The sequence below is a fragment of the Bubalus kerabau genome, chromosome 9 (assembly GCF_029407905.1).
Source record: "Bubalus kerabau isolate K-KA32 ecotype Philippines breed swamp buffalo chromosome 9, PCC_UOA_SB_1v2, whole genome shotgun sequence".
Classification (NCBI taxonomy): domain Eukaryota; kingdom Metazoa; phylum Chordata; class Mammalia; order Artiodactyla; family Bovidae; genus Bubalus; species Bubalus kerabau.
In genome coordinates this window covers 67771156-67786840 of record NC_073632.1, presented here as the reverse complement: position 1 = coordinate 67786840, position 15685 = coordinate 67771156, and the positions used below count along the sequence as shown (strand labels likewise).

Here is a 15685-nt window from a genome sequence, read left to right as displayed (position 1 = left end):
TTGGATGGGAAAATACCTGTAACACACATTAAAAAAAATCATATGAAAATAAGCTCAGAGGTATTTCTTTAAACTTTATTGATAGAAATAGCTTCTGGGTGTTATTTGGTGTTATTTTGTGAGTCTCTGTGGGACCCTGGTGGTGACGTGGGGTGAACTTCACTCCACCATCTTTCCTGGAACACCATTCAGCATCTTCCTTTTTGTTTTTCCCCTGGATTCTTTAGCAAACGGCTTCCAGTTTGGGGAAAAAATTTTTTTTCAGCCCACACTTACTGCTTTTTTGCAGTAATCACGCCACCTCTAGCTTAGCTCACGGTATGAGAAAGCTTAATAAGACTTCACATTTTGGTTCTTGATGAGTAGCCAGGTCACAGGCTGCTGAGGAAGCAAGATTTATCCTCTCTGAGGACTCAGAGTAAATCCCTTACCGTGTCCTTACGAAAGTATGAAAGAAGCTCTGGGAGAAAAGAGCAAAACAAAACACACCACTAAAGACAGTGTGTGCTGAGAGCAGCAGGCATGTACTGGTCAAGGAATTAGATTACTCAAAGTGGTGAGTCATTCCGCAACTATGCAGTGTTTGCGGTTGAAGAGAAACCTTTGCCAGAGAATGACTAAAATCTATTGGCAGCGTCTTTAAAGGAATCATGACTGGGCCCAAACCAGTGAATACGCAAGTGTGCTTTTTTTTTTTTTCTTCTTCTTCTTTTACTGATTCAAGACTGAGAGTAAGAAAACACCACCCCTGTTGACGTCTACAGCTACGGCACGGTCTGTGGGGCATTCCCAGCGACGGCTCTCGATAGGGCCAGGTCCAGTCCCTCTTCTCCGTGTATGGACGTGACTGTGTGTGTGCAGTTAGTAGAATGAACAAAGCAGCCTTATACAAATTGTTTGAGTCATTTGGACTTGATAATTTAGAAATAAGCCTAGAGGAGAAAATCCCCAAATTTGGTTATTGTTTCAGTTTCCTGTGGCTGACATAATGAAGTGCTGTACACGGAGGCTTAAACAGCAGGCACTTTATTGACTCACAGTCCTCGAGGCTAGAAGTCCAAGATCGAGGTGTCAGCAGGGTTGGTTCCTTCCGAGAGCTGTGAGGGAAAATCTGGCTTATGCTTCTCTTCTAGCTTCTGGTGTTTTGCTGGCAAATGGTGCTGTTCCCTGACTTGAAGAAGCAACACCAGGATCTCTGCCTTCATTTTCACATGGTGTTCTCCCTGTATGTGTCTGTCTCCAAGTTTCCCCTTCGATAAGGACATCAGTCATATTGGATTGGGGCCCACCGGGCTCCACTATGACCTCATTTCAACTAATTACATCTGCAGTGACCCTATCTCCAAATAAGATCACATTCCCAGGGGCTGGAGCTTGGAACTTTAGCATGTGTATTTGGGGGAGGAGTACAAAATTCAACCCATAACGGTTGCTTATCTATCAGCCAGGGATAATTTATTCCAAAAGTAGTAGGTTCATGGGGGCTTCGCTGGAGCCTCAACAGTCAAGAATCTGCCTGCAATGCAGGAGGCCCGGTTCCATCCCTGGATCGGGAAGATCTCCTGGAGGAGGGCTTAGCATCCCATTCCAGTATTCTTGCCTGGAGAATCCCATGGACAGAGAAGCCTGGTGGGCTACAGTCCATAGGGTGACACAGAGTTGGACATGACTCAAGTGACTTAGCACACATGCATACCCAGTAGGTTCATATAAAATTCCACTGTTGTCAATGTTATTGTCTTTATTAAGTTCAGAAGAAAAGTTCAGAGTTCTAAAAAGTTTGAATATGTTTTTCATATATGAAGATTAATTATTTTAAATGGGACTTCCCTGGTGGCTCAGTGGTAAAGAATCTGCCTGCAATGCAGAAGACACAGGAGACTCAGGTTCTATCCCTGGGTTGGGAAGATCCCCTGAAGGAGGGCATGGCAACCCACTCCAGTATTCTTGCCTGGAGAATTCCATGGACAGAGGAGCCTGGGGGGCTACAGTCCATGGGGTTGCAGAGTTGGACACGACTGAAATGACTGGGCACACATGTTTAATTGAGGGAGACTCTCTAATCTGAAAAAGAATGATCCGACTAAACAGTTTTTTTGAAACACCAGGGTACAGTACCCTGTAAAAACACGGGTATTTATCAATGCAGATGCCACACTTCAAAACTTTACGATTTTGAGGTTGTTCAAGGAGCTTATTTATTTTTTTTTTGATGATAATCTTTGAAAAGAAAGTGCACATGTGTGTGAGTGCATCCATGTACACCTACCCTCTGTGAGTGCAGGGCGCATATTTGTGTCAGGGCTGTTTCCAACACTTAGAAGTCCATCATGTAAATCAGGGTGAATGTGTGTAGTCAAGGGAGAGAAACACTGGGATTACCATAGTGAAAGGGGAAAATGAGCAGAAATATGGATCTAAGAATATATGCAGTTCTGGGTGAGTTTAGATCTTAGAAGGAGTGAGGCCCTCTATCCACTAAAACTAACACTAAACATGAGCATTTTGGTTTGAAAGTACATTGGCCAGCCAATATAATTACCTATCCTTTCATCAAGGGCTTATTTCTATCTATCCAGGAGCTCTGCACATCCACATGTGAAGTCACAGCCTATCTCCTGGTTGGATTCAAGGCTTAGGAAGGGAGCGTGGGCATTCTTGGGACATCCAGTGGGTGAAATTTCAGGGGAGGTGAGTTCAAGCACTAAAGTGGAGGCTCTGACTTCTCTGTGGCACTGTCTTGTGCTGAGGCTTGGCCCCCAAACAGTCTACCATAGCTGACGACCACTGTTGTGCCTCTGACCCGTCCATGGAGCTGAATTATGAGCAAATTCATTCATTAAGGTCATGGCTACACATTTACCATCAGATATAATAGTTTGTCACTTTAAGATCTTTCTTAGCTCATTAGAGTGAGAAGTGTAGTGAATTCATACAAGCACAGCCAGATATGCTTTTTTTCAAGAGGGCTGGATACTTAGAAGCATAAAATTTTATAACAGAAAGTGACCTTGGAAATCTTCTATTTCAACCCCTCATTTTATAGATTAGGAAATTAAGTTCTATAGAGGTTAAGTCACTCATCAAAGGTCAGCCACCAGGAAGTGGCAGAATCAGGGCTTGAGCCTATTCCTGACCCTCCCTTTCTTTTCTGAAATTGCCACATGTGGTCATCTCAGAGCTGGGCTGTAAACTAACATAGAGTTGTCCTACAACAGGCACTTGCAGGGGAATCCTGTCCAGTAAATGAGCTGTTATTCTTTCTCTGTGGGCCTTGGTTTCTGATAGATACATTCAAAGCAGATGCTAATGTCTTTTTAATTTGTGGGCAATGCTAAATTTTCAAAGAATTAAAAGGGCTGCCTAAAGGACATAAAAGAAGCAAATGTGGGTTATTTATGAAAAGGAAAAAAAAAAATAGACCCTCAGATCTACGTCAACTTTCCTCTTTTCCAGGTGGTTGCCCTCAAACAAGTTCATTATCAGAAATTGATGTGATCTGAACAGTTCCCAATAACAACAAGCCCCATATTCCATACTCCATTAAAATTTAGTTTACCAATAGAAGAACTATGGAACTTGTTTTATATTTCTACCACCCACCCAAAAGTAGTTCCATGCTTTATGTATGAGCGCTTCTCCTTGGATAAGTTCTGAGCTCCTCAAAGCTATGCCCCCAAAGATTTCATGTCACCTAAGAAGAGCCTCTATTTCCTAAGAGGTACAGTGATGCTTCTGCCAGAAGTTGGTGCAGTATTCTGTTGGTAAACCATATAGAGCTGGGATCTGAAAGAAACACGTTTGAGTGTATTGGGCTGATTTAAATAGCCTGACCTCTGAGCATGTGAGCATCAGGGCAGGGAGGCAGCGGCAGACCATACAGGACTGAATTAAAATGAAGCCCTGGCATCACTCAGAAAAGCCTTCCCACACCTGCTTCTCATTTCCTCTGGTTATTTCTGGTAATGAAAATTGGAACCGTTGCTATATATTTGGGGGTCTAGAAGGTCTATACATTTTTCTTTCATACAATATGCTTACGATTAAGTGTATGTCTCTGTCTACAAAAAGACAGGACCTAAGTGTTCCTGGAAGAAGAAGGAAAAAAAAAAATCTTAAAGTACACTGCCTGAAAAATAGATTTGGAGGGACTTCTCCCATTTCAGCTAGAAGCCTCTGCCAGGCTGCACCCTTCCTACTTGCCCACTGACATGTTCATGTACAGTTCTCTTTACCTTTCTATGGGGTGGCTGTGCCCTTCATTAGGGACCTGAATGACAAAGTGGAATAATAATTTCAGCTTGCCTGAAAGAAGCTGAAGGATTTCTCTGGAAGCTTGAAAGCATTTGGATGGGAGCACAACTCTTCCCCAATTTTTTTTTTTTTTTGCTTTGCCTTTTCATTCTCTGATAGTCTCCCAGGCAGTCCTGATGTCTATATCAAAAGAATGGGATGTGTAGCTCAAAAATACCAATTGGAGCCTTCCCTGGGGAGCTCTTAGCATAATTTGTGATGAGTTTAGGGCTGGAATTTGGCCCAGTCCCTAATCAATCCTTAGGTGGTCCTGGCTCTTATTTTCATGTTGCTAGGGACAGGCTGCCCATCTTCTTATCATTGTCTGCTTTCAGTTGACATTCTGAAGTGCAGCTGTATTGATTATAACTTTTCCCTCCCCTTTCTGTAGCTACTTGGAATCTCATTGCCAAGGAGTAATAACATGATATATATTCATATGCATATATGCACGCACCGCCGTGTTGAGTATTCGCATTTGCCTGCACGTCTGCTGTGCAGGGTATGCCATGCAAGAGACTCAGTGTCCTCCCCCTCCCTGACACGTGATGTCTATATATTTATGAGAAGGAAAGAGAGAGAAGCACTTGGATGTATGAATCTGCTTGCAATTTCCTAATGGAATCTGGCAGAAGAGCTTTGCAAAAGGACAAGTTCCAGTAAAAAATGTGTTTGTGGAAATGCTTTACCCTCGTGCTTGTTACCTATTTGTCCTTGCAGAGCATTGAAAAGATTAATCATGGAATGAACCAGACTCTCTGTTTGGTTAGCAAAGACTACTCTGTTGAAGAAGGGGATACTCTTATAATTTTGTCCCTTTTTAACAGGCTTTATCATGAGGAAGAGTCCAGGTGAACAGGATCCTAAAGGGGGAAAAGATCTTGTGATCAAGTGGCCAAGACTTCTGCAGCTGAGTTTTGGTGCTGCCATTTGAAGTGCTAGGAGTGTTCTTTAAGGAGAGAACATGGAAGTTACTGGGCTTCCCAGTGGTGCTGGTGGTAAAGAACCCACCTGCCAATCAGGCTGTTCCTAAGAGACGTGGGTTCAATCATTAGGTTGGGAAGATACTCTGGAGGAGGGCATGGTAACCCACTCCAGTATTCTTGCCTGGAGAATTGCATGACAGAGGAGCCTGGTGGGCTACAGTCCACAGGGTCATAAAGAGTTGGACACAACTTAAATGACTTAGCATGCTTGCACCAAAGTTGCCAATGGGATTGGAGGTAAAAGGGCTTGAAAAGTAGTAGACTCTTCTCTCAGGGAGCTATGCTGTGTTGGAAGCACATCCTGAAAAGAGAAGACTTTATTATTCAGAAATGGTTTCTCCACCTCCATTAATGCCATTATCTATGACTGAATGGGCTATTTAAATTATGGTCTTCAAGAAAACCTTTGCAAAGTTCCCTTCTTGTTTCACATCCATATTCCCTAGACTTTGTCTACCCTTAATCGTGGCCTTGGCATAGCAAGGGCTGTTGGGATGAATGGAATGCTGGATAGATTTATGGTGGTTAGAGATGCCAACACATGTGAAATCCACAAACTTTGGAAATGCCTTATTCTCTGCATGCAGACTTTTTAACTGAAACTTGGTCTACCTGAGGTCCGTGTCCTCAGGTGAATAAAAAATCAGTTGCTTATTTGGGGAAGTTTTTGCTCAGTTCAGCTGGAATAATAAGGCCCTTGGATTACACATATCTTACTCTGGAGACACTCCATGGAATGGAATGCTGCCAGGTAACAGCAGCCTTGGGCAGAAAAGAAACCGGAGCAAATATTTCTAAGGTGCAACCTTATCTTTCACAGTTTTCGAAAGGACAATGTTTTTGTCATTTATTTTTTTTTTTCTTTCAAATACAATCTTCAATTTTATCTGAGTAATTGCTAATAGATATAAAGATAAATGAGGGCTGTATTTGTTTAGAGTTCACCTAAGGGGCAGAGCCAAAGTGTAAATTCTTTTGCTGTGGACACTTTCAAAAGATTTTAATGTTCCACATGACCTCCAGCACTGTCCTCATATGGAGGGAGGTCCTGCCCTAGGCAGCATGTATGGAATGTGATGGTTAAACATCTGTTGTGGCTACACTGCAGATATCTTAGGGAAGGATTCTGAGAGCTCCAGCAATGGCTGTCAAGCTTAGCAGATGGCAGGATGGCTGTGGGAACAGACTGGTGATTCTAGACTTGGTTCATATAAAACAGTCTGAGGAGGGGAAAAAAAAAAATGTAGCCACCTTACAGCATTCAGAAGGTTCTCTGCAGACTAAGTTTTGAAAAGCTTCTCCAAGCATAATGCCATCCACATTTCTCTGCCTTCTGAAGGGACAAAGGCCTGAGTGGCTTGCTTGCTAGGGGGCGGGGAGCCAGAACTGGCAGCTTTGCAACGGACTGAAAATGTGAATGGAAGGAAGAGAAAACTATAACTGATATTTGTTAATAGTTAGGTCAGATCCTCTACATTTTTATGGATTTTTTTTTTTTTTTTTTTTTGGTGTAGCTATTCTACCAATGGCTGTGGATGTGTGTGTTAAAACCTCCAGCTATGATTGTAGAATTTTCTATTTCTCCCTTTAATTGCCTATTTTATTTCATGTATTTTAAGCTCTCGACTGAACTGAACTGAACTGATTTTAAGCTCTGTTATTGGGTACATAGGTATTTATAATTATTATATCTTTCCATTGAATTATGAGTTCTTCTTTTCCTATGACCAGTTATTTGTAATGAAGTCTACTTTATCTAATATCATTATAGCTGCTCTAGTCTTCTTTTGCTTACTGTTGGCATACTTTTTCCATCCAATTCCTTTCAACTGATCCGAATCCTTTATGATTAAGGTATATCTTATATAGGCAATACCTAGTTGGGTTTTACTTTTTCTGTGCTCTGACCACCTGTTTTCTAAATAAAGTCCACTTAAAATTGAATGTAATTATTGATATGATTGGATCTAGGTCTATCATTTTCCTATTCACTTTCTTTAGAAATTACAAAATGTAATGCATTTTATTTATTTTTAATTGGAATATAATTCTTCAACGTTGTGTTAGTTTTTTGCTTACAGTGAAGTGAATCAGCTGTATGTATACATATATTCTCACTTTCTTGGACCTCCCATCCCACCCATCTAGGTCATCATGGAGCACCAAGCTGAGCTCCCTGTGGGAAGCCCAGCAGCTTCCCACCATCTAGTGTGTATATGTCAGTATACTCTAGCAGTTTGTTCTACCCTTCCCCCCACTGCCCCCTACCCTCGTGCCCGCATGTCCATTCTCTACATCTGCATCTCTATTCCTGCCCTGGAAATAGGTCCATCTGTACCCACTATTCAGTTTCTATTTGTCCCAACTAACACTTACTATCAGAGAAGGCAACGGCACCCCACTCCAGTACGCTTGCCTGGAAAATCCCATGGATGGAGGAGCCTGGTAGGCTGCAGTCCATGGGGTCGCTAAGAGTCAGACACGACTGAGCGACTTCACTTTCACTTTTCACTTTCCTGCACTGGAGAAGGAAATGGCAACCCACTCCAGTGTTCTTGCCTGGAGAATCCCAGGGACGGGGGAGCCTGGTGGGCTGCCATCTATGGGGTCGCACAGAGTCAGACATGACTGATGTGACTTAGCAGTAGCAGCAACACTTACTATGTACCATTAAGAAAAAGTGTCTAAAACTTGGAAATTAGGGAAGAAGTCAGTCTGCCCTCTTAGAGTCATCGTAGACCATTGTCTAAAAAGTCCACCTGAGGCTCAGCTGAAGGACATGGGAAGAGAACTTTGCTTGACTTACTAATTACTGTAAAGGCAAGCAGAGTGCAGTGAGGTTAGCTAACTTCTCAAGGCAACCCAGGGGTAAGTGCTGGACTTGGAAATCAGAGCCCCAAGCCCATGTATTTGATCACCTTACCATGCTGCCGCCCACTGGTAATTGCCTCATTATTGAGTTTGTGGCTAATTACCAGAGGAAGCAGGGAGGGTTAGGGCTGCCTTTTGCTAGCTGTGGTACCTGCAGATGGCATTTTCCGTTAAAGTAAAGGGCAGCTGTGTGCAGGACCTCAGACACATGTGAGCTAAGCCCCAGGGTCCCAGGGCAGTGAGGCTCAGCCTGAATGCACAAGGTGTTCATTCACCCTGCTGATCTGGAACCCCTCATGGGTACCACTGCCTAACCCACGGTTAGATGCACAGAAGAGAAATGCTGTTTCCAGGAAATATTGCTGAGCATTCTGGTGACATGCATTTGTTTTTCTATTTCAATAGGGAAGTGGGGCTGAGGAAGGAAGAGTAGTATGACCAGCCAGGAAAACACACTGAGGTAGCAAATGTTGATGATGTTTTAGTACTTCCTCATGAAGCAGTGTGACCTCTTGCCACCCAGACAGGCTCTTTCTTTAGAGTTTTCTTGCTCATTCGACACAGCTGTTTGTTGTTTTCTTAAATGCTACGCTTTTTATAGCTCTTCAGTTACTTATAAAAAGTCTCAGTTATTCAGTCCATACCAGTACTGCTTCAGTGCTGGTCTAATGAGCAGCACAAGCACTGAAGGCATATTTTTAGTTGATTCTATTTTTCCCTTGCTCCCCCTGCCCCACCGCTACTCTCATAAGCTCCCCCTTTGGACTCAAATGACTCCAGATTTTTGGAATTCACTAAAAAGGCAAACGATCAGTTGGTCTTTGATGCTTAAGAACAGTTTGTTGCAGACTCACCTCCCTGCCTGTGTTAATGATGTTGGTTTTCTACCATTGTGTGAAGAGTAGGTGAATGGATGACACCTGAACCCACAACACAGAGCTTCTCCTAGGGGCCTGCAAGGGACTCACACCTGTACAGATGCACCTGTTATCTCTACAGAAAAGAAGTCTCATCTTGGTCATGCAGAAGAAAAGAGTTCAGGACTTGGAGGACTTTTGCTGAGTAAGTTGAAACTGTCTCTCCATTCTGCATCCCCACAGAATGCAGTAAAGACCAGTTACAGAAAGGATCCTGCTAGAATCAGAAGGAAGATACTAGAAAACACAGTCAAGAGAACAGTTCAGTATTTGAAGAAATTGGATGGTCTCTCCTGGGCTTGGAGGTCTTTAAAATTGTTTATGTGCTATACATACATTCTGCATGATAAACACAAAACATTTGGGGAAATTGTTATAATCTTAGGGCAGGAAGATGTCTCTGGACACAAGATGGGGGGAGGCAAGGTTGAGAAAATCTGCATGTATGTTCTGTTATAGAGGTCCCCCCATCTGGGAGCCTCAGACCTTGAGGGGCACTTGGAGTGATTGCAAGTGTCCTCAGCAAACATTTTTATTTGATTTAATGTCCTACATCAGATCAGATCAGTCGCTCAGTCGTGTCCGACTCTTTGCAACCCCATGAATCGCAGCATGCCAGGCCTCCCTGTCCATCATCAACTCCCGGAGTTTACTCAGACTCACATCCATTGAGTCAGTGATGCCATCCAGCCATCTCATCCTCTGTCGTCCCCTTCTCCTCCTGCCCCCAATCCCTCCCAGCATCAGAGTCTTTTCCAATGAGTCAACTCTTCGCATGAGGTGGCCAAAGTACTGGAGTTTCAGCTTTAGCATCATTCCTTCCAAAGAAATCCCAGGGCTGATCTCTTTCAGAATGGACTGGTTGGATCTCCTTGCAGTCCAAGGGACTCTCAACAGTCTTCTCCAACACCACAATTGATTCAAAAGCATCAATTCTTCGGCGCTCAGCCTTCTTCACAGTCCAACTCTCACATCCATACATGACCACAGGAAAAACCATAGCCTTGACTAGACGAACTTATGTTGGCAAAGTAATGTCTCTGCTTTTGAATATGCTATCTAGGTTGGTCATAACTTTCCTTCCAAGGAGTAAGTGTCTTTTAATTTCATGGCTATGTACTATTTTCCACAAGTAGGTAGAAAATGAAATTATTACTGAAATATTAATTTAAATACAATATCAAATTATTGGTGCCAAGTGTCCATCAACAGATGAATGGACAAAGAAGATGTGGTACATATATGCAATGGACTATTAGTCATACAAAAGAATGTAATAATGCAATTTGCAGTAACATGGATGGACCTAGAGATTATCATACTAAGTGAAGTAAGTCAGACAGAGAAAGATAAATGTCATATGATATTGCTTATATGTGGTAACTTAAAAGAAAGGATACAAATTAACTTATTTACAGAATAGAAATAGATTCACAGAGACATATGAAACAAACTTATGGTTACCAAAAGGGAAAGAGGGGGTGGGATAAACTAGGAGCCTGGGATTAAAGTATACATATTACTATACATAAAATAGATAATTAAGAAGGACCTACTGTATAGCACAGGGAACTGTACTCAATATCTAGTAATAATGGAAGAGAATGTAAAAAAAGAATATATACATTTACACATATATGTATAACTAAATCACATTGCTATACATCTGAAATTAACACATTGTAAATCTTCTATATTTCAATAAAAATTGAAAGTAAAAGCATAATTAATTATGATTTATTCATAATAACTTATAATAATTTTTTATTTTTACCTATGGTTAGAAGCTGCTGTTCTAGCAAGTGATTGGCCTCATATACAGAATGTCTTACAAAGAAACTCCTTTTGAGCCACTAGCTAATTACTGGGGTTGAAGAAGATCAAATTATGGTTTTGTTTTCAGGAAACCATAGTCTTCTTTCTTAGTACTGGAAGAGGTGACGTCTTCCTCTCAGAAAGGAGGACAGTTCATCTAGCAGATTACAGGAGATGATTTTGCAGAAATGAGTCCTCCTTAAACTTGCTCTGAGGTGGAAAATAGACCTCACTCCAGCAGTGGTGACCTGGATTGATCTCAAGTGTCAATCTTGTAAAGGGTCTATTTATAGAGCAAATCTCGTGTTTGTTTGTTTAGCTTGGTGGCTACACATTTCAATCTCATGCTTTCAAGAGTGTATATAATAATATCATCAACAGAGTAACAATGTCTAATATTTATTACATTACACTTAATACATGCCAGATACCATTCTAAACACTTTACATGTGTTATTTCAACAAACCTTTGCAGTAGTTATTATCATTTTCATTTTATACCTAAAGACATTGGACTCGAGAGCTCAGCGACCTGGCTTATCAGCACACGTGTGCCAGAGCCAGGACTGAATCCAGGCTGGCTTTATCACCAGCGCTGTAACCCACCATACTATATTCTCTTTATATCACAATCTGACCCAAAGCTGATATTGTTTAAAACTGTCAGTCAACATTCTAAAGTATTTTCTTTCCCTTCTTTAATTTAGGTTTTGATTTTTTTTCTCATTTGAAAATTACACTATTGTGTTTAAAAAAAAATCTCTTTTTAACTTTTTTGTCTGGGCTGGGTCTTAGTTGTTGTGCGTGCTTTTTTCTAGGTGTGATGAGCGGGGGCTACTCCATAGTTGTGTTGCTCAGGCTTCTCATTGCAGTGGCTTCTCTGGTTGCTGAGCACGGGCTGTAAGGCATGAGGGCTCCATTGTTGTGGTTCCTGGGCTCTAGAGCGGGGGTGGGGTCAGTGGTTGCAGTGCAGAGTTTTAGTTGCTCCATGGCATGTGGGATCCTCCAGGACCAGGGATCAAACCTGTATCGGCAGGCGGATTCTTTAGCACTGAGCCACCAGGGAAGCTGCCAAATCTCTATCTCTCTATTAAGTAGACTAGCAAATGTATTTGTGGAAATTCACACATACCAGTTTTCTTAACTGTTTAATAAAACCTCTCATTTCTTTCTTGAGGACATTGTCTCAGGAGCTCTGTGGCATAAATGTGAGTGCATGTATTTTCTTTTCTTGACCTGAGTTCACTGATGTTTAAAGTGAGGTTTTATTGTAAAACCATTGTAAAGAGTTGCTAATTAAAGGAGATACATGAATGACCAATCGGAAAATAAAGATGTTTGAATCATTAGACATTCAGTCAGTTCAGTTCAGTTGCTCAGTCGTGTCCGACTCTTTGCGACCCCATGAATTGCAGCATGCCAGGCCTCCCTGTCCATCATCAACTCCCGGAGTTCACGGAGACTCACGTCCATCGAGTCAGTGATGCCATCCAGCCATCTCATCCTCTGTCGTCCCCTTCTCCTCCTGCCCCCAATCCCTCCCAGCATCAGAGTCTTTTCCAATGAGTCAACTCTTCGCATGAGGTGGCCAAAGTACTGGAGTTTCAGCTTTAGCATCATTCCTTCCAAAGAAATCCCAGGGCTGATCTCTTTCAGAATGGACTGGTTGGATCTCCTTGCAGTCCAAAGGACTCTCACGAGTCTTCTCCAACACCACATTCAAAAGCATCAGTTCTTCAGTGCCCAGCTTTCTTCACAGTCCAACTCTCACATCCATACATGACCACTGGAAAAACCATAGCCTTGACTAGACGGACCTTTGTTGGCAAAGGAATGTCTCTGCTTTTGAATATGCTATCTAGGTTGGTCATAACTTTCCTTCCAAGGAGTAAGCGTCTTTTAATTTCATGGCTGCAGTCACCATCTGTAGTGATTTGGAGCCCAGAAAAATAAAGTCTGACACTGTTTCCACTGTTTCCCTATCTGTTTCCCATGAAGTGATGGGACCAGATGCCATGATCTTAGTTTTCTGAATGTTGAGCTTTATGCCAACTTTTTCACTCTCCTTTTTCACTTTCATCAAGGGGCTTTTTAGTTCCTCTTCAGTTTCTGCCATAAGGGTGGTGTCATCTGCATATCTGAGGTTATTGATATTTCTCCCGGCAATCTTGATTCCAGCTTGTGGTTCTTCCAGCCCAGCGTTTCTCATGATGTACTCTACATACAAGTTAAATAAGCAGGGTGACAATATACAGCCTTGACGTACTCCTTTTCCTATTTGGAACCAGTCTGTTGTTCCGTATCCAGTTCTAACTGTTGCTTCCTGACCTGCATATAGGTTTCTCGAGAGGCAGGTTAGGTGGTCTGGTATTCCCATCTCTTTCAGAATTTTCCAGTTTATTGTAATCCACACAGTCAAAGGCTTTGGCATAGTCAATAAAGCAGAAATAGATGTTTTTCTGGAACTCTCTTGCTTTTTTGATGATCCAGCGGATGTTAGCAATTTGATCTCTGCTTCCTCTGCCTTTTCTAAAACCAGCTTGAACATCTGGAAGTTCACGGTTACGTATGCAAATTAAAGTAGCAAGATACTGCTACACCCACAGGGGAGTGGCGAACATGAGAAGAACTAACAGTATCAAGTTTTGGTGAAACTATGAAGCAACTAGAACTTTCGTAATCTACTGGTGGAAATGCAAAATGACATAGACACTTTCAGAGAAACTGTCTGATGGTTTCTTATAAAGTTAAATATACACTTATTATGGACATAGAACAACAGACTGGCTCCAAATGGGAAAGGAGTATGTCAAGGCTGTATATTGTCATCCTGCTTATTTTACTTATATGCAGAGTGCATCATGCAAAATGCTGGGCTGGATGAAGCACAAGCTGGAATCAAGATTGCCAGGAGAAATATCAATAATCTCAGATATGCAGATGACACCACCCTCACGGCAGAAAGCTAAGAAGAACTAAAGAGCCTCTTGATGAAAGTGAAAGAGGAGAGTAAAAAAGTTGGCTTAAAACTCAACATTCAGAAAAATAAGATCATGGCTTCCAGTCCCAGCACTTCATGGCAAATATATGGGGAAACAATGGAAACAGTAACAGAGTTTATTTTCTTGGGCTCCAAAATTACTGAAGATGGTGACTTCAGCCATGAAATTAAAAGACGCTTACTCCTTAGAAAGAAAGTTATGACCAACCTAGACAGCATATTAAAAAGCAGAGACATTACCAACAAAGGTCTGTCTAGTCAAACCTGTGGTTTTTCCAGTTGTCATGTATGGATGTGAGAGTTGGACTATAAAGAAAGCTGAGCACCAAAGAATTGATGCTTTTGAATGGTGGTGTTGGAGAAGACTCTTGAGAGTCCCTTGGAGATCAAACCAATCCATCCTAAAAGAAATCAGTCCTAAATATTCATTGGAAGGACTGATGCTGAAGCTGAAACTCCAATACTTTGGCCACCTGATGTGAAGAACTAACTCATTGGAAAAGACCACGATGCTGGGAAAGATTGAATGCATAAGAGAAGGGGACGACATTGGATGAGATGGTTGGATGGCATCACTAATGTGATGGACATGAGTTTGAGTAGGCTCCGGGAGTTGGTGATGGACAGGGAAGCCTGGAGTGCTGCAGTCCATGGGGTTACAAAGAGTTGGACATGACTGAGTAACTGAACTGAACTGATATATTCACCATGCAAGTCCTGGCTTTCCTGGTGGCTCTGCTGCTGCTGCTGCTGCTAAATCACTTCAGTCATGTCCGACTCTGTTTGATCCCATAGATGGCAGGGATTCTCTGGGATTCTCCTGTCCCTGTCTCTGGGATTCTCCAGGCAAGAACACTGGAGTGGGTTGCCGTTTCCTTCTCCAATGCATGAAAGTGGAAAATGAAAGTGAAGTCACTCAGTCGTTTCAGACTGTTAGTGACCCCATGGACTGCAGCCTACCAGGCTCCTCTGTCCATGGGATTTTGCAGGCAAGAGTAGTGGAGTGGGGTGCCATTGCCTTCTCCCTGGTAGCTCTGAATCTGCTTGAAATGCAGGAGACCTGGCTCCAATCCCTGGATCGGGAAGACCCCCTGGAGAAGGTAATGGCAACCTACTTTAGTTTTCTGCCTGAAGAATCCCATGGACAGAGGAGCATGGTAGGCTACAGTCTATGGGGTCACAAAGAGTCAGACACGACTGAGCAACTAATGCTTTCCCTTTTCATATTCACCACTCTGACCTAGAGGTATTTACCCAGGAGAAAGGAAAGCTATGTCCAGCACCAAGACCTGTACCTGGATGTTCATAGAAGTTTTGTCCACAATAGGCCTAAACTAGGAACAACCCAAATGTCCGTCAGCTGCTGGATGGATAAACCAATTATGATATATCCACACAATGGAATAGTGCTTAGCAATAAAAAGGAGTTAACTGCTGAAAGACGCAACAACAGAGGATGAATCTCGAAAGCAACAGGCTAAGTGGAAGACGCTGGACAAAAAAGACTAACTACTGTGTGATTCCACTTATATAAACAACTAGAAAATGCAAAACCTTAGTGACATAGAGCAGAGCTGTGGTTGTCAGGGTTGGTGGGCATTGATCACAAGGAGAATGAAGGCACTTTGGGGGACAAGATGTATATTCTATATCTTCATGGTAGTGGAGGCATGTTTGTCAAAACTCATCAAGCTGCACACTCTCACTCACACCTCAGTAAAACTGATTGGGGGGAAAAGTTCATTGAACTTTGTGACTGAGCTGTATATGAAATAATTGCATTTTGAAAACTCTAGGGTTAA

At 42.2% G+C, this 15685-nt stretch overlaps 1 long non-coding RNA gene across 1 annotated transcript in view; it reads left to right on the top strand.

The window, feature by feature from the left end:
- The window catches only part of LOC129619952 (uncharacterized), a 48916-nt gene extending 39749 nt beyond the window's left edge, over nucleotides 1-9167 (top strand). The window contains exon 3 of the long non-coding RNA XR_008698316.1: nucleotides 9056-9167. This is a non-coding gene — a long non-coding RNA (uncharacterized LOC129619952). The remainder of the gene's footprint in view (nucleotides 1-9055) is intronic.
- The last annotated feature ends 6518 nt before the right edge of the window (nucleotides 9168-15685 follow it).